Source organism: Stegostoma tigrinum, chromosome 1 (genome assembly GCF_030684315.1).
Source record: "Stegostoma tigrinum isolate sSteTig4 chromosome 1, sSteTig4.hap1, whole genome shotgun sequence".
Classification (NCBI taxonomy): Eukaryota; Metazoa; Chordata; class Chondrichthyes; order Orectolobiformes; family Stegostomatidae; genus Stegostoma; species Stegostoma tigrinum.
This window is the reverse complement of record NC_081354.1, coordinates 185,107,882-185,126,559: the sequence shown is the minus strand read 5'-3', so window position 1 is coordinate 185,126,559 and position 18,678 is coordinate 185,107,882. Positions and strand designations below refer to the sequence as shown.

The following is an 18,678-nucleotide window of genomic DNA, read 5'->3' as shown; positions in this document are numbered from 1 at the left end:
CTGCATCAGTACCATGAGCACAGCTTTCTAAATTTCCAACCCATAAAACTTTAACAAGGCAAACTACATGTGGACAAGTACAGTTAATTAGTTGCATGGTTTTGAGTGAGACAGTCACAGCCCGTCCACGGTGAGCATATGTTAAATGTGTTTAACAGTCTTGTCCACACCCCTTTTCTGTCACCTCATCTTGTCGACAATCCATCACAACCTTGTCATTCTGCCCAACTCTTCACTCCTCCATCCCATCATGGATGACTAACCCTTCAGCTGCTCTAACGGCATGCTCTCCCTGTAGTATGCTATTTTCGCGTAGGGCATGTCTTAAAACTGATCTCTTCCATCAACTTTGGGTCACCCTTCCCATTTGTTCCTTTACCAAAGCTTTCATACTTCTGTGCTCCAGTTTCCTCGCACAGTCCAAATATGTGCAGGGTAGGTGGATTGGCCATGCTAAATTGCCTACACTGTCCAGGGATGAGCAGGCTACGCAGGTTAGCCAGAGGAAATGCAAGGGTATGGGTGTGGGTATGGGTATGGGTCTGGGTCTGGGTGGGATACTCTTCAGAGGATCAGTATGGACTCGTTGGGCAGAATGGCCTGCTTCCACATTGTAGGGATTCTATTACCCTCCTCCCTGAGTTCTCAATTTAATAAGTTAAAAACTCATTATAGTATCACATACTCTCCTAAGACCACAAAATCTTGCCACTTTTTTTACTTCTCTTTTACAAGCTTTGGCAACTCAAATGTAACCATAACACTATGTTCTGGCTTGGCTTATATTCCGCCCATGCTTTTTAACCAGGTAGGTCCAGTGTTTAACTTGAGAATCCTTGATAAAAGGCTGAGATAATTACATCACATTGTAAAGAGCTCTTCAACTCAACCATACATAGCACAAGCTGAAAAGTAAAATGTAGATTACAATGGCACTCTTGCCAGACATTTTGCCACATATTAAAACCACAGTTACATCCATTTCCAAAAGCTCAGGAGGAAAATATATCACATGCTGTGGCAAGTATGTCATAAATGACAAGTTCCCAAAATCCAACCCCAGTCTGCATCAAGGTAGCTGACCACAATCACAGATAGTTAGGGACAAACACTTTGATCTCAGCACCTCTGAGCTATGCAGAAGGCCAAAATCCAACTGGCATATAACCCATGAATTGTAACAAAAGGTATGCAAAAATGCTCAGCTGTTCCCACATGGAAACATGATGTTCACAATCTAGTCATGCTGATGAATAATGGGTGAGGTACTGTGTAGCTAAAAATCAAATAGCATATTTACCACAGTGAAAGAAATAATCTAAAATACCAAATTAATTATTTTCTCCCCATTTTCATTCAACCAAAAAAAAATTCATGGAGAACAAATCCTGTAACTGCCTCGCTAATAGTTGTTATAACCTCTCCAGTCCTGTTTGATGAGTACTCTAAGGGGTGAATCTATAAACACTGATCGGTCGCTCTTCTCACTTCAAATGCTGGTGAGCCATACAGATCCAGTATTTTTTCTACTTTAATTATCAAAGGCGACATATGCCAAGGAAGGAAGCAGTGGTGGGAATTTAAGCTTATGTTCCCCGCCAGGCAGAGAGACTGTGTTGAGTGCCAATTACCCCCTTGGTCTACGATGAGCAACTGAGAACGGAAATGCTTTGATAATCTTGGATTTAACTGACTTCAACTGTTTTCATTTTTGTCATCCATACATAATAAAACTCATTGCACTTCAAAGAAATTCATTCTTTGTGAATAAATTTCATAACATTTTTAAGAAATGGTGACAACTTGCATTTCATGGAACAAGGTCCCCAGGCGCTCCATGGAGGGGCAAGAAATGGTCATTAAGTATTTGCAAGAGGTTCAGAGGGAGTGACAGAAATTTTGGTCCAAGAGTTGGGATTTCAGAAGTTGGAGTTGGAGGGGAGGGGTGCAGTGGCAAGGGCTGCGCAAGGCATATCCACTGTAAAGAATTATAACTTAATTTTTACACTTGTTGTCAATCAAAGCTGTAAATAAAATCGAACAATCTCAACAACAGATGGGCAGCACAGTGGCTCAGTGGTTCGCACTGCAGCCTCACAGCACCAGGGACCCGGATTTGATTCCAATCTCGGGCGACTGTCTGTGTGGAGTTTGCACATTCTCCCCGTGTCTGCGTGGGTTTCCTCCAGGTGCTCCAGTTTCTTCCCACAGTCCAAAGATGTGCAGGCTAAGTGGATCGGCCATGCTAAATTGCCCGTAGTGTTTAGGGGTTGTGTGGGTTACAGGGGGATGGGTCTGGGTGGGATGATTCAACGGGCGGTGTGGACTTGTTGGGCCGAAGGGCCTGTTTCCACACTGTAGGGAATCTAATCTAAGACTATGCAATGGTGATATAGGAACATTTTCCAAGGCATTGAATTCAAGAGATGCCCATCACCAAACAGTAGGTAGATCTCAAAAAGAGAGAAGCCTGTGAGGAAGTAATGACAGTTATTAGTGATAATGGGAACTGCAGATGCTGGAGAATCCAAGATAATAAAATGTGAGGCTGGATGAACATAGCAGGCCAAGCAGCATCTCAGGAGCACAAAAGCTGACATTTCGGGCCTAGACCCTTCATCAGAGAGGGTCTCTGATGAAGGGTCTAGGCCTGAAACATCAGCTTTTGTGCTCCTGAGATGCTGCTGAGCCTGCTGTGTTCATCCAGCCTCACATTTTATTATAATGACAGTTATTAGATATCTAAGTCAACTAGTGTGACTCTAACACAATTGTTTTCTTATTCTCTTTTATTTCAGGCTTTCCCCACAAAATCAATGCTGATGACACTACTTCTTTTTACCTAAAATAACTTGTATCCCACAGTTCACTCACCAGCTCTATAAAATTATTACTACAATACTCTTCACTGGCCAAACCTCACATGCACTCACCTTAAATCTGATGATAAACACAGTGCTCTCATCATTTGAAAACATTGATCAGGCTTTAGCCTAACTCACTCGTAGGTATCGTGTGTGTATACATAAGTAAGTTCCAGCTAATAATGCACTCTTCTGTAAATCATCCAAATCCTGCAATTAGGTTCCTGCCTGCAAATGACTCCAAATCAATAAGTGTAGGGCCTTACATTTCATAAAGCAAAATAAAGAAGTCCCATATTATTTGGAAACTAAGAATTTAAATGGGGTAGAAGAGCACAAGAATTTGGAAGTAAACATTCATATATCATTAAAAACAGCAACATGGATTAAGAAGGTAATAAATAAAAACAAGAACTAGAGTTTATTTCATGAAGGGTAGAACTGAATTGAAGAGTAATAACATTATGAAAAACTTGTACTGAATCTCCCCTTTCAGTTCTGGAGGAGTCATGTCAAATCCACAGACACTGCCAGACCCGAGATTCACCAGCACTTTGTTTATGTTTCAAATTTCTAGTGTTCACAGTATTTTGCTTTCACTTGGTTAGACCAGGCTTGGAGGGCTGTGTTTTTTTTTTGGTGTCATATGAAAAGGACATCGAGACACCGGAGTAACATTCCTTCTAGGTTGCACGTGTACACAACAATGCAGCAACCTGGAACATATCACGCACATAGATAGCAGTGCAATCAACTTTTCCTTTAAGATAGTGCACACGTAACTGTTGAGCAAGCTTAAAACTATCATGAAATGCACAAAATTACTCAGACGGATCATCTCACTTGGGGTGGTTGCCAAAACATTAGCAAGATTATAACAGACCTACAAGATTATATTTATCAGGAAAGGATGAACAAATTGGGGGCGACCACCAGAAGACTTTAAAACTACGAATGGTTTTGATGGAATCGACAGAAAGGGATATATTCCCACTCGTGTGGAACAGCATGACCAAAGTGCATCCTCATAAGATAGTCACAGGAAACTCAACAGAGAATTCAGAAGAAATTTCTTCACTCAAAGAATGTGGAATTTATTACCATTTGAGGCAAATAGTGAAGATGCACTTAAGGAGGAGCTAGATAAGCAGATGATGGAGAAAGAAAATTAGGTTTATGCTCATATGGCTAGATGAGGTAGAGTGGGAGTAGAAGGTTCAGATGCAGCAGAAATACCAGCAAGAACTGGCTAAGGGGAGTGGCCTGCTATGGTTCCATATGTTCGATGTAGTTCTATATATGTGTTATACTCCATATAAACCTTTGATTGGATTCATAGCCCTACCACACTCCCAAGTATTTGCTATTCCATATTTAAACCATCTGAACTTCTTCTTTAGAATCCAGCAAGTCCCAACTATCCATTATTTGATACATAACCATCTGATGTTCCAGAAGCTATGCCATTACTCGAACCGTAAGCATGTCATTTTCACCATAGTGCACCCTAGTGGTCAATAGGAATCCTGCACCCTTTCATCCTGTGGTGCGCCGCATGAACGATCCCACAGCCAATTACCAAAAACCTTCGAATGCTTGCAGTGGAACAGATGGCCGGTAGCAAGTTACAAGGTTGTAATTTAATTGAGTGGTTCTGATAGTATCTCAAAGCCCAAGAGCGAAGCCAGAACAGCTTATGAACACGAGCAGAACCCACCAAGATCGTATTACTGCTTTCAACTCTCTGCCAGACATTTGTTAGTCTTTATCTAGTTTATTAAAAAACTTGTTTTAAAGAAAAACGCCTTGTTTTCTATCCGTTTTATCATTTCATCCTGCGCAGCAAGGAGAAACTAAACAAGACAGTGAGCTCCCTCCAATGACAATGTCAGCTCCACTCAGCAGAAATACTTTCAAATCTAAAGTTCAAAATCACAAACCAGGTCCATGGAGCACATGATCCCAGCTAACAAATGCAGCACTCTCTGACATGCTCTTGTTCACATGAGACATTGAACCAAGGACCTGTCCAGCAAATGCAGTAGACTCCACTATGTTATTTGAAGAACAGCAAGAGACTTGTGTCCAGTATCCTGACCAGAACTCATCCCTCAACAAACAGCAAAACACTCAAGCCATTCATCTATCTCATGGCTGTACACAAGATCTTGCTTTGACAAAATCCCATCTTCTTACATAAATAAAAATCTGTGTCTTCTCTTCAGAAGTAACTTATGGTGTTTTGGGGTGTAACAAGGATATCCTTCTTATTTTTGAATATGTAAAGGCATGATATTGTTGGGTGGATTTGAGCCATTGAGATCAGAAGCCTCCAGTCTCGGTTTCCAGTTCCTGACGAAGTCAGTACTTTCACCAGAAGCTAGATTTTGGCAGGTATCCTTTGGCTGGGGGAAATGGTAGGAAAAAATTAAGCAGGAATTCTGCTTCTGATTCTCATATATGACTGGAAAGCACAAACACATATTCACGCAAAGGCAAGACTGCACTCATTTTTCCGCAGATACCCAATTTGATCAAGCTCAGCAATCAAAACTGACAAAAAGAGGACCAGAGGAAACCAGGCCCATGTAATTGAGACCAAGGTTGCTTCAGCGCTCACACAGCAAAGAAAGAGAATCGGGCACTATTTAGTTTAACAGTCAGTGGATAACAGGGTATAGCGATTTGTCCATGACTGCGCGAGAATGAATATTTCAAGACTAAAACTTTGCTTTGCAAGCCATGTAACATCTGGTTCTACAAGGCTATTTTGTGGTAAGAAAGAGAACAGAAAGAGAGAAGTTTATGGTTTACAATTCACTTGTAAAGCAGGCCACACCATGTCCAAGATTTGCTCTTGTAGATTAAATGCAGAGTAAAGCTATCCCAACCTTGCTCTTTAATGGGCTCTACAGGTAAGGCTCAATACAAAGATGTTTCCATTTTACCCAATAATCTCCAAGCCAGAATGCACCGCAGTGATATTTCAAACAGGAGCTTTCCTAAGCTAACTAGTGCCATGCAACAGACAATTCTTGTACTAATGATTCAAGCCCAATAGAAATGAAATTAACATTTCCACAAATTGTCACATTGTGGACTCAAAGAAATGTAAAGTTAACACAAGGTCACTTCTGCTGTTGTCTCAGAGATAACTTAAGGATAATCAGCTGCAAGGTTGAAATAACAAGCCATTTATGCCAGCAGAACTCCCATTGAAAAAGTGGTGGATGCGGGACAATTACAATGTTTAAAAGGCATTTAGATAAGTACATGAATACGAAATGTTTGGAGGGATATGGGTCAAACACAAGCAAGCAGGACTAGCTCAGTTTAGGATTATAGTTGGCATGGACTGGTTGGATCAAAGGGTCTGTTTCCAAAATGTGTGACTTGAGAAGTAAGCCATTAGTCTTTTGGCACAGTCTCCTACATTAAAGATCAGAATAAATGCAATTTCTGGTACTTTAATTCACATCATGGCAATAAACAGATTTTCTTACTCCGAAGAAGCCATCCATCACTCAAATGGTCTGAGAGATAAATCAATACAAATCAGATGACTCACCCAGCTTGAAAAGCATGTACATATTAATGGATAATAAAATGTGAGGCTGGATGAACACAGCAGGCCAAGCAGCATCTCAGGAGCACAAAAGCTGACGTTTTGGGCCTAGACCCTTCATCACCGAAACGTCAGCTTTTGTGCTCCTGAGATGCTGCTTGGCCTGCTGTGTTCATCCAGCCTCACATTTTATTATCTTGGAATTCTCCAGCATCTGCAGTTCCCATTATCTCTGATACATATTAATGGACTAATTTTTGCACAGTACCTATAAAAACCCTGGACTACATTTACTGGGTTTTAAGCAGCATAAGATCTATTTAGTCAAGCCAAGAGCTTGGAGATCATGTAGGACCGGAGATCATGTAGGACCAGAGGCCAAGGTGATTTCCTGGTGAAAGTGATTTTCTTGTTAGCAAAGTAAACTTGCTCTTAATAGCAACAAAACACCCACATTTGGCAAGTGCAGCTCCGGGTTTTATGCACAGGTGTGGTGACTTCACAAAATCTGAAATTTTACTGATTATTTGGGAAAGAGATCCAGCTGCATAAGATGCTCTGGTCTCAGCTTCCATCCCACCACGCTGCAATCCCGGCTTGTCTCTCCAAGTTGAGCTCCACATTGAGAACCATCATCAGCTTCATGGTCTTCATATGACAGACCTAACCCAAACATCACTGTATCACACCCAGGTACAAGAACAGAGAGAAAGAGGAATTATATGAAAAACACTCCAAAGAATTAGATGACTGTGAAGAGCAAAGAAATGCATTCTGCTAGTGGTAACGGCAATAACAGAAGTGAGAGACGACGGTGAGTAAAAAGCATCACAACTAGAAGAAGTGAAAGAAAATTACATGTGGAGAAGTGCAGCACATATACTAGGAAGGAAAGGATAATCTGTGAGAATCTATCACTTCAAAATCTACTTATCACTTTTCAGGATAACAGAAGCTGACTAGCACTTTTGAAAAGGACACTTTGTGTAAGAGAATCAACACAAGTGAGACTGAACGGAGAAAATACTTCAATGGAGAGGGGAATTGGGCAAACAAGAGACTTGAACTAAGGAGGCAACGCAGAGGGGGGTGAACTGCAAGTGCGTGAAAGACGGACAGCAAGTGAGGAAGAGAGAGTGGAGTGAACAGGCAAGACAGCGGAGGAGAAAATAGGCAGGACAGCAAGTGGGTGATAGGGATGATCAAAGAGGGAGAATGGGTATGTGAGAACATGGGATATAAAAGATGGATGAGGGAGGGCAAGTGAGCAGGGTGGTATTGTGGCTCAGTGGTTAACACTGCTGCTTCACAGCACCAGGCTCAATTCCAACTTTGGGTGACCGTTTCTGTAGATTTTGCATGTTTGCCCCATGTCTGCGTGGTTTTCTTCCAGGTGCCCTGGTTCGCTCCCACAGTCCAAGTACCTGCAGGTTAGGTAGATTGGCCATGCTAAATTGTCCACTGTGCCTAAGGATGCGTTGGTTCGGTGAATTAGTCATGGGAAATGCAGGATTACAGGGAATAAGGTTGGGGGAGGGCTACGGTTCTGGGTGGGATGCTTTTTGGAGAGTCAGTGCAGACTCGACAGGCTGAATGTCCTGCTCTGCACTGTAGGCATTCTCTGAAACAGGTGTTAAAGTGAACAGTGAGTGGGCATGAGAGGACAACTAAGCAAGGGGAGAGCCAGTGAGCTAGACAAATAGATAAAGGGAGATAAAGGGGCAGTGACAGGGTATATGCATGCACGATTAATGCAAAACAATGGCATTTATCCAGCTTTCATCTTTCCCAGAAATACACAACTGTATGTGAAACTATTCCAAACAGCAAACGTGCATTTCCCACATGTGCTTCTGACGGTTATCTATTTTGAGCAAATCTCACTGAAGAACTTTGACGCCATGAGAAAGAATCGCTGAAAAGTTCACAGGATCGCTACAAGGCTCTGGTTTATGGTTTCATACAGCTTTAAATCATTTCTGCCCATGTACAGGAACACACTGTATTCATTTTCTTCAAGCTTTTTTTTCTTTCCCCTTAGTCTCTAGTTCCTTTTAACCCTTGCTCAACAGCATCAACACTGTAGCACCAAGTCTACAAACAATAACCAAGATAGAACATTACAGCACAGTACAGGCCCTTCGGCTCTCGATGTTGTGCCAACCTGTCACACCAATCTCGAGCCCATCTAACCTACACTATTCCATGTATGTCCATATGCTTATCCAATGACGACTTAAATGTACCTAAAGTTGGCAAATCTACTACCGTTGCAGGCAAAGCATTCCATTCCCTTACTACTCTCTGAGTAAAGAAACCACCTCTAACATCTGTCCTATATCTTTCACCCTTCAATTTAAAGCTATGCCCCCTCGTGCTCGCCGTCACCATCCTAAGAAAAAGGCTCTCCCTATCCACCCTATCTAACCCTCTGATTGTTTTATATGTTTCAATTAAGTCACTTCTCAACCTTCTTCTCTCTAATGAAAACTGGCTCAAGTCCCTCAGCCTTTCCTTGTAAGACCTTCCCTCCATACCAGGCAACATCTTAGTAAATCTCCTCTGCACCCTTTCCAAACCTTCCACATCCTTCTTATAATGCGGTGACCAGAACTGTACACAATACTCCAAGTGCGGCCGCACCAGAGTTTCGTACAGCTTCACCATAACCTCTTGGTTCCGGAACTCGATCCCTCTATTAATAAAAGCTAAAACACTGTAGGCCTTCTTAACAGCCCTGTCAACCTGGGTGGCAACTTTCAAGGAACTGTGTACATTGACACCGAGATCTCTCTGCTCATCTACACTGCTAAGAATCTTACCATTAGCCCTGTACTTTGCCTTCCGGTTACTCCTACCAAAGTGCATCACCTCACACTTGTCTGCATTAAACTCCATTTGCCAACTCTCAGCCCAGCTCTGCAGCTTATCTATGTCTCTCTGCAACCTACAGCATCCTTCGTCACTATCCACAACTCCACCGACCTTAGTGTCGTCTGCAAATGTACTAACCCATCCTTCTACGCCCTCATCCAGGTCATTTATAAAAATGACAAACAGCAGTGGACCCAACACCGACCCTTGCGGTACACCACTAGTAACTGGTCTCCAGGATGAACATTTCCCATTAACTACCACCCTCTGTCTTCTTTCAGCAATCTATTTTCCGACCCAAACTGCTATGTCTCCCACACTTCCATTCCTCCGCATTTTGATAAATGCCCTTACAGTGGGAAAGGCTCAGAGAAAGTGGAACCATCATGAAATTTTTCTACCATGAAATAATGTACAAAATTACAAAGCAGAAACCATCCTTTAGGCCCAACAGATCCAAGTTGGTATTTTATGCTCCATAAGTATCCCCTACTGCATCTCATTCTACCAACTAACCTTTAGCCTTTTCCTGTTTTCTTTACATAGTTTCCATTTAAATGCACTTACCCACCTCAATGACTCTATTTCGTAGTATGTCTAATGGGGTCGTAGTATGTCTAATGGGGATTGTTTCTATAGTTTTATTCCAGCATGCACATTGATCATAAAGGCTTACTGTTACAGGCTCAGGCATAATGCAATTCGGTAGCAAAATCAAGTGACTTACCTGCAATATTTGTTTCCAATAGGGAACCTCAACCATTGCTCTTGCACAGTTCTCAGACATATCACAAAATACAAAACTTTAGCACATGGGATTGTCATGTCAAAATACAGACAATGAAATAAAAATCGGAAATACAGGGGTAACCTTTTAATAAAAGGGTGGTACAATAGATAGAATAAATTAAAAATACAGTTGGTGGAACAGGGTTGTCACAACACTCTCATAGTTTTTGGACAGCGGCTGTTGGTGAAGATTCTGATAATTCCATATATACCTCCTCTCAAATTAACTGCTGTTCCATTATTTGTCCCAGTGCCTTATTTTTCTGCCTTGTAACACTCCCTGGGTTGGGAATGGGTTTTGTTCTTGAGTATTTTCATAAGTCGATTTGTACACAAGTCCGATCATAATACAGAAAAATATAAAATCGCTGCTCGTAAGCATGACAAAACATTCATATGTTAGATCTTTAAAATAAATATTAATACACCACTTTAAGGGATCTCGTTTATGAGTATGAGCATTCTTAAGAAAGGCATTTGTAAATCAGGGACTGCCTGAATCCCTTTTGTTGTTTAATCTCTCCTGTAATCCACCCTACATTGTTCATCCTTACCCCTCCAATTTCACCTGTCTCAGTACTTGTTTAAAACCTGCAGCATTGCCAAACCTCACCATGGACCTGGGACATTAAATGTGCTTCTCCACCACAGCCGCTGTCAAACCTGCTGAGCATATCAGCAATTTTGTTTGTTTTTATTTTAGGTTTCCAACTTCTCTGTTATCTAACTTCTGGACCATACCTAATAGCAGTTAGGTTGGTCCCAATCATCAACAAATGGGATTCAAAAAATACTACCGGTCAATGAACTCAGTGAACTCTTTGAAAAATATTGACTTGCATGAATAGCAGTTTTCAGATCCTCAGGTCATCCCAAATAACTTCAAAAACATTCAATTATTCTGTACTACTTTGAAGCTCAATAAAATAAACCATATTACAACAAATTGTATTTGTATTGCACTTCTAAAGCAGTAAGCTCTTCAGTGTGCTTCACAGGAAAACAGCATGCAAAATTTGACACTAATCTGGAGGAAAAAAATCTAAGGGATAGGTCACCAAAAGCTTGGTGAAGGAGCCAGCTTTAAGGAAATTAGTGAGGGGGTTAGGGAAGAAATTCCAGAGTTGAAGTCCTTTTGTAGAGACCCAACCACCATCTTAATAGAAGTCAGCCAACTCAGCACACACAAACAAATTTAATCTGGGAGTATTTGATCTAACTGTCTCAGCACTCTGCAAACTTTCCAAACCAGCAGGATTTGAATTTCAAAATATTTTTTGAATGAGAAAGCAATTCTTTAGGTAGGAATGAATATTATCAGGGCACAATGAAATGAGGATGGTCTACAACTAGGTCAGGAGCATTTAGCAATCTGGTTTACATTGAAGTTCTATGCAGGTGGTGAGCTGCCCAGCCTCAGGTTGTTTCTTTGCGGACATCTCAGAGAAGACCCAGCTTCAAACTCACTGTGCAAACACGACCCTGTTTGTTTATTGGGGGTGAGCAGGAGGGGAATAGGGGTTGGTACAGATTGGGGGCATGGAGAAATACAGTTAAAAATGTTAGAAGACAAATTCCCTTGAAGTAAGAAATAATAGACTCGTATTAATAAGTTTAACATTATTATTTTTGGTTTCAGACTAACAAAATGGTACAGGTAACGCCAGTAACACAGGACACTACACAGGGAGAGGTTATTGAGTGACAGAGAGGCAGCTGAAGTAACACCAGTAGAGATATCAATAAAAGCAAAAGGTGTTTGTGACTTGTTCACCTGAACAGCCTGTGTCAGTTCCACTGCAGCTTGAGCGCAGTTACCAATTAAGGCCGAAATCATTTAATTTTAATATAGGTTTGTTTTGAGTAAATGACTCCATTGAAGAGGAAAAGGCCCCTCCTTTCCACTTTACAAGGGACCTCCATGGCAAAGTGCCCACTGAAAATTATTTTGGGAAATGTAAGCATTTGTATTTTTCCCTTTGTCAGCACCATGAGGCAGAAATGGGAATTGTAAAAAAAAAGCATAAAACAGTAGAAAGGAAAAATAAACTCATTATAAAAGTGCACGACCTTGAAAAGAGAACTTGACATTTGATTTGTTCAATTTCCCTAGTGCTCTAATACTGCAAAGGAACAAAGCGCTGAGAAAAATATCCACTTTTTTAAAGAAATGTTAAAGTGACAGTTCCTATTACAGCCATCCTCTAAACGTAACTAAATTGATAAATAATTAAGAATTATGTAACTAAACAGGGTCACATCTGTTTAGAAACTGAGAGGACTTTGCCGTGTTTTGAAGTTGTTTCTTTCAATTGCTCTCTCCTCTTGTTTTGAAGGTACTGACTCCTGTTGGAGGTATAAAGCTAGTTACCACTCAGTATGGATAATGTTTCAGTAAAGATTTATTCCCCATGCAAAATAATTTTTAGTTCCAACAATAAGATAATAATAAATTTCTGCTCAGCTCACCCTTCAATCCCTGATGATTTAAAGTAATAGCCCCTCAGCACTGGACAATCACATAGCAACACCCTTTGCCACACATTGGAGCAGCACAGTGGCTCAGTGGTTAGCACTGCTGCCTTACAGTGACAGTGACCTGGGTTTAATTCCAGCCTCAGATGACTGCGGAGTTTGCACATTCTCCTCATATGTTTCCTCTGGGGACTGCAGCTTCCTCCCACAGTCCAAAGATGTGCAAGGCAGGTGCATTCGCCATGAGAAATGCAAGGTTACAGGGATGGGTGGGTGGGATGCTCTTTGGAGGGTCCATGCGGCCTTGATTGGCCAAAGGGCCTGCTTCCACACTGTAGGGATTCCATGATTTTATAAATCAGATGAGCCAGTCAACCCATCCGCTCTACCAGAGCCAGAGACTATTTCCCAGGGCAGAAATGGCTAGCACGAGGGGTCATAGTTTTAAGCTGGTTGGTGGAAAGTATAGAGGGGATGTCAGAGGCAGGTTCTTTACGCAGAGAGTTGTGAGAGCATGGAATGCGTTGCCAGCAGCAGTTGTGGAAGCAAGGTCATTGGGGTCATTTAAGAGACTGCTGGACATGTATATGGTCACAGAAATTTGAGGGTGCATACATGAGGATCAATGGTCGGCACAACATTGTGGGCTGAAGGGCCTGTTCTGTGCTGTACTGTTCTATGTTCTACTGAAGCTCTATAAACTTAAAACTCTCCACAGATCTCCTCTTCATTAGGTTCTACTTCCGTGGTTTTGCTCTGGTAAATTGTTCATATTTCTCTGGTACCTGTAATGATTTTCAATTCCTCTTCCTTACTACTATACTGGCCAAGCTCAACAAATTATAATATTTCCTATAAATCACCAGAAACTGCAACTCAATTTCATTAGCAGGCAAGTGAGTTGGAATGCCCTTGGGTGGTGCACGGTATCTGATAAATGCAACTTTTTCAAAATTTGGAATTCACCTGGAACATAGAGTTAGAGTTATATTGTACGTAAACTGACCCTTCGGTCCAACTTGCCTGTGCCAACCAGATATCCCGAAATGATCTACTTCAGTATCAGAACTGGTGGTGGCATTACCCATTGGGAAACTTGAGAGAGGGATGCTTTTAATTCCTTGAGAAATGCAGTTAATCAGAATGTTGCTGTTAGATTGAGATTTCATTCACTCTGTCATCAATGTGTTTGGAATTTTATGAATAGTAAACTTGATTTTTCAAAACAACTAAAGAAAAATCACAAAAGTTAAAATGTTTTTAAAAGTTTTAAGAAAATGTGTTTAAACCTGATGCAATTAAGAAAGAATCATCCAGTAGAACCCAGCGACACCTCCCTACTTGCCCCATAGGAATCTTATGACCATAAACTGAACTGGAATTATGACATTAAGGATTTCCAGTAACATTACATGTTGGAGTGCAAAACAAAAGCCTTTTCCCCACTCCTTATGCCTTTTATTTTCAATTTTACAACTAAAACTCCTGGGACACAGAGCAATCTACGAAAAATGTATGTTTTTATATGTATATATATTTAAACATATCAAAAGCCTCAAATCCTCAAGGCCATCTCCAACATCTGGAAAGTAACTATTCCCAAATTCCCACTTCATTGCCAAACACCGCATGTTCCAACAATTACCCTGAATTCCATCACACTTAAAACATTGTGCATTAAACCCTACTTCTGAGGTCATGTACTTTGCAATGACTGATTCTCAACATCTTGGTAGCTTTCTTTTTTTTTCTGAAAGGCAGTTCTTACCACTGTACTCTGGGGCTGAATTTTTGTCTTCCTTTCATGTACTGGTGTTTTAACTCATCTCCTACCCCATCTATTGCACTCCCCAAAACCTCTCTGCCAAGCTTCCAACAAATAAATTATCTGCAGCGTGAAGCAATTCATTAAAAAGTGCACCAAGCATGCTGTCAACTGAAGGAAGATTGCAACTGACAGCCATCATCGGATGATACCAAATTAAAATGCCAATGCTTGACACAAGAGGCTCACATGTTGTACTCATCTCCCTTACAATGTAAAAAGTACAGAACAAAGAATACATGATCAGAGACAAGTGCCCTCCTGGAGCAGCAAAGCCTTTGAGTCTGAGTCCTCCTTCCCTGCAAGTGTGATCGTGAGCATCAGAAGTGACTCTGGAAATTAACAAATTATGACAAAACTGATTTCTCCAGCCCTACCCTCTCTACTTCACTGAGATTTAACTAAGAGCAAGACACCATGGTTCATTATGGTGATCACTAAAATTCATGGGGGTATCCAAGCACCTGTTTTTTAAGTTGGCTGGAGAATTTAGAACTATGGGACATAGTCTGAGGACAAGAGTCATTCATGTAGGACTGAAATGAGGAGTAATTTCCAAAAAGGGTTTTGAGTCTATGCAACCCTCCTCCAAAGAGTGTGTTCAGTAATTGATCATATTCAAGCTGGAGACAGACCAGGGAAAGTGCAGTCAAGGTAGAAGATCAACCATAATCTTACTGAACAGTGTGGTAAGGTAAAAGGCCCAAATGGCCTACTCTTGGTTTGATTTCCTATGTTCTTATATAGAAAATGGAATATCTATGTAAACCTTAAATGCAAAGAATCTGCTCCCACAGCTTTGTGGCAAGGAGTTCCAAAGACTGTCAAATTGTCTGAAAGAAGAAAATGCTTGTTTTCACAGTTGCAAATTGGTGCCCCTTTACTCTGAGACTATGCTCTCTGGTCTTACTCTCTCCCAAGGGGAGAAACATCCTCTCAGCATGTACCCTGTCAAGCCCCTTAAGAATCCTATATGCTTCAATAAGATCATCTTTCATTCTTTGAAATTCAAGTGAGTCCCAACCTACTTAGTCTCACAAAGCAATCCATCCCCACCAGGGATCATGCAAGTGAAACTCTCTGAACTGCCTCCAATGAAATGATATCTTTTCTTAAATAAAGTGATCAAAACTGTTCACAGCGCCTCCGATGTAAAAATTCGGGTCATTAACAGACCAAAGGGCGGGTGAAATTAATTTAAACCTCAGTATCTGCCCTACGGCATTTGCAGTTAATTCAAAGTTTAATTATAAACGGTTGGTGGTTCAGCCCAATATTCCTGCAGTCTCTGCAAACCAATAGGTAATATACAAACTATGCTGAGATTACTGTGGAGTGGGAGTGCCTTTGTTCCCACTGCACAACAAGGCAATTAAGCCTCAGAAGTGATCTACTTTGTATGAACTTTGTTTAGTTGTCAACACTGTTTCTCAAGTCAGATATCAACATATAATCTCGGCAAACACTTTAAGTGTTCTGTTGGGGGAATGCTGCATCATCTTTTAAGTGTGATGTTAAATCCAGATACAGTTTACCAGTTTAGATGGACCAGAGGCACAACTTGAGGGAAAGCAGCAAGGTCTTACAGTAATCCATAATTACTCAGAACCATCATTGTCAGCAAAAGTGGCAAAGTGTGAATGACATTTAATTGAAGCAGCATGATTAAAAAGACAAATCCTTAGTGGAGAGACTAGAAATGCTGGAATTGTTCACCGAGCAGAGATGGTTAAGGGAAGATTCAGAGGGGTAAATGAAGGATAACTGATTTCGTTGATGGAAGATTTGGATACACATTTGTGTAACTTGGCAAAAGAGCCAAAAGTGAAATGAGAAACTTTGTTATTACAGAGAGCTGTGATCTGGAATGTACTGCTCAAAAGAAGGAGATTAAATGTGAGCAATGGGACCAATTGAACAGCTTTTTGAAAAGACTGGCACAGACATGATGGGCCAAATGGCATACTGCTGTCCTGTCAGATTCTATAACTAAATCTCAACTATAAATGCCAAATCTAAAGCTGGATAATCTTAATTGTCTAAGTGCTATAATGCTTGGGTAGTTGAACTTGACCACTTGGAGGCTATTCAGTTCCTATTTTAAAATCATACATTCTGCCCTTGGTTTTAATGGAATGTTTGAAATTATTTATAGTTGCATTGGAAGACAGATGACCATTTTCTAACTAGGCTTCCCTGAGACCATGTCTCCAACTCGTGACCCCTATGGCCTGTCAAAGCTGCATCCCCTGTCACTCAGAAGTGGGATGGAATGAGCAATATATCATTTCAGGAATTAACTGAAAAAGAAATAACACCAATATTTCAGGTCAGGGTGCATTTTAGACAAAGCTAATTTTGAAAGCCAGAACCCCACATAACTCATTGGACTCAACTGCCGGCAACAGGCCTGTGCAAAGAAACTTTTATGACTTGCAAATATTTTATGGAATATAAAGTCTCCCGTGAACATACCCACCCATGAGCAAACCTTTTTTATATTTAACTTTTTAAATTATTTCTTTTAGACAATCCCCTAAAGGCAGCACTACTGAATACTGCTGTGCGTAATTCTGTAGAGTTCGGTTTTTGTTTTGGATAAAAAAGGCGAAAAGCATGTGTAACAGATGTTGCTCAGCATAATTTTGGAAAATATATTTATTTATATGTGTATAAAAACACAAAGCGACCATTGTGTTTTTACCCAGTGTGAGTTGGAGGTTACTACCATCCATAACAGTAGAGGTGTGATTGGCGAAAATTTCATGTGGAAAAAATTGTAACATTTACAAGACAAACTCTGCTTCCAAAACTTTGCAATTATTGCCTGGTCAACATTCCATGACATTCAACAAAAGAGTGAAGATTAAATTTAACCTTCAAGCGGAGTGTTGTCAGATGGTGAGGGATATTTGGACTCATAGCATCAGGAGGCCATTCAACCCTTCGAGCATGTCAAATCATTATTCTGCCAGATTATGGGTCGATGTGTATCTTAACTTTCATTTATTTGATTCCAAATCCCTTAAAATCCTTACTTAACAGAAACCTTATCAATTTTGAGCTTCTGTTTTGAAAGCCATCCCAAAAATCTTTCTGGGAGTCTGGGAGTTTGTGAGAGTGTTCCATTCTACCACAAACTTTTGAGAGAAGAAATTATTCTTGTCATCATCCTCAATGGCTGAGTTCCAACTTAATAATTATACTGCCTTGTTCTTGACTCCCCAAACCAATCGAAAGAAATTATCTCTCACACGCTGACCCCGTTAAATCCCTTATGCATGGTAAGCGACATTTCATCTTCCCTGCTTTGGAAAATCAGCCCATACAGATATAGAAAGTCAAGCTGCAAGCCTGTAATTAAAACAGAAAATGTTGGAAATTCTGAGCAGGTCAGGCAACATATGTAGAGACAGAAACAGAGTTAATATTTCAGACCGAATATGCAGGTGTAGTTCAGTTCTTGTTGTACATTCTGTCTTTATTTTTCACAGTACTTTGACTTTGTTTTAGAACGTAGAATTGCTCTGCAAGGACAGATAATGCAGTTGAATAATGCAAATCTGAGGCACTTTTTTGTCTCAAAAGAAACCATTAACTTGAAAACTGAAATCTGAACCACCATTATTTTACTGGAAGAATTATGCCACAATATCTCACACTTTAAACAACAGCTTTTACTGTGTAAGAATTAAATCAAAGCAAGGAGCTTTAGTTTGACACTATATATACAGTAAACAATTAGATGTGAAAAATTGAGAATGACCACATTATTTTCTGTTTTAATATCACCCAAGATTGCCTCTATGCTTCACAGAATTTACATAGTTCCTTCACAGTTCCTAAGAGCAAACTGTCATATGCCACACTTCTTACTAATTCACTTTTCAGTGTTTCTTTTATTCTGCAATAATGTGATCTTTTTTTGCGTCCTTCCAGTGGCATTTGACCAGGCAACCCTCCAACTGTCTTGAAGCACCTCATAATTATGGACACACCAGCTGAAACATTGGGGATTCACTGTTCTCTTGCTCAGTGACTCTAGGATCAGAAAACATTCACGTTTCAAACTGTCCTTTTGCTCCTCATCTCAGATGCTTCCAGTGACCCATTGCTGTGTTTTATGTTTGCTTAATACAAACTTACCAATCTTGCACCAGGGCTCTGACACAAACTGTGAACATTCTGTTTAATTGAAGATATATCACAAGATGCAAGTCCAGCAACTACTATTTCAGAAAAGTGCAGCTGCAGCTTCCTTATATTACGTGGTGCTAGCTAGCTTG

General features: G+C 40.5%; 1 protein-coding gene across 4 annotated transcripts in view; it reads right to left on the bottom strand.

The window, feature by feature from the left end:
• Positions 1–18,678, bottom strand: part of LOC125458167 (exocyst complex component 6B-like) — a 620,472-nt gene that overhangs the window by 433,200 nt on the left and 168,594 nt on the right. The window lies entirely within an intron of this gene.